Raw genomic sequence first — 955 nt, 5'->3', positions numbered from 1 at the left:
TCTATCATCAAGTATAAGTAACTCAGTTTGACATGTCATTGTCGTACTAGTTATGCAACTACGTGTTCGATAGGGAAAATCAAGAATGGAGCTCGGAGACTTTCATATTAAATAAAGCTTTTTGATCAGCAATTATAAAGAGATGAGTAGGTTGTTTGATGCGGCCATAAAACCACAGATCAACCATGGTGTGAACCAATGTATCCCAGGAGAACTAATTTGGCTAAAGAGACCAAATTAGAGCCAAAGAAATAAATCCATGTCAGCCAATGATACAAGTTGAGCTAAGCACCCCTGGAGAAATGAAAGCAAGAGAATCAACAGCCCAGAAGCAGCCCACTAGGAAAGATGGCCGAGATTCATTTCAAACTCTTGGCCAAAGCACGTTCAGCCCACTCGAGAAGACCTATGTGCCTTCTTCAACACGAACAAAGTCTAAGATCAACTGGTCCATCCCAAAGACCGCTTGTAATACATTACTACCTCATCTGTACAACATTTAGAAGTTGAAATAGTCCCATCAAGTTCAGATGAAGAAGTTTTTAAGTTTTCAAACCAGGTGAACCCGAGCTTACTTGATTTGGACATACGCATATTCACTGGAGAATTCCGACCTAACAAGAAAGAACCATGCTATGAACTGACATTTTCTGGAATCTTGATTCATCACAGAACCATATAGAATTTGAATCAAACCAAGACCCCTTTTCATTTTGGAGATATTCAGTTTTTAGACCAAAGGATTCTCGATTTGTCTTATTTGGAACCTTACGAGCTTAGGAGACTCCAAAGGTATTATCGGCGACCAGGAGACTTTGTGTTAATTCTAGAAGTTTTTTACAACATGTTAAGGTACACCAATATGCATTGGATCAGGTGGGTCCAATTCTACTTTGAAATGAACCAATTGTAGCCGTTTATGGAAAGTATAAAGATCAACTGGTTTAATCCTCTA

This window comes from Eutrema salsugineum, unplaced genomic scaffold, assembly GCF_000478725.1.
Source record: "Eutrema salsugineum unplaced genomic scaffold, Eutsalg1_0 scaffold_17, whole genome shotgun sequence".
Lineage (NCBI taxonomy): Eukaryota > Viridiplantae > Streptophyta > Magnoliopsida > Brassicales > Brassicaceae > Eutrema > Eutrema salsugineum.
This window is presented reverse-complemented; position numbering follows the sequence as displayed.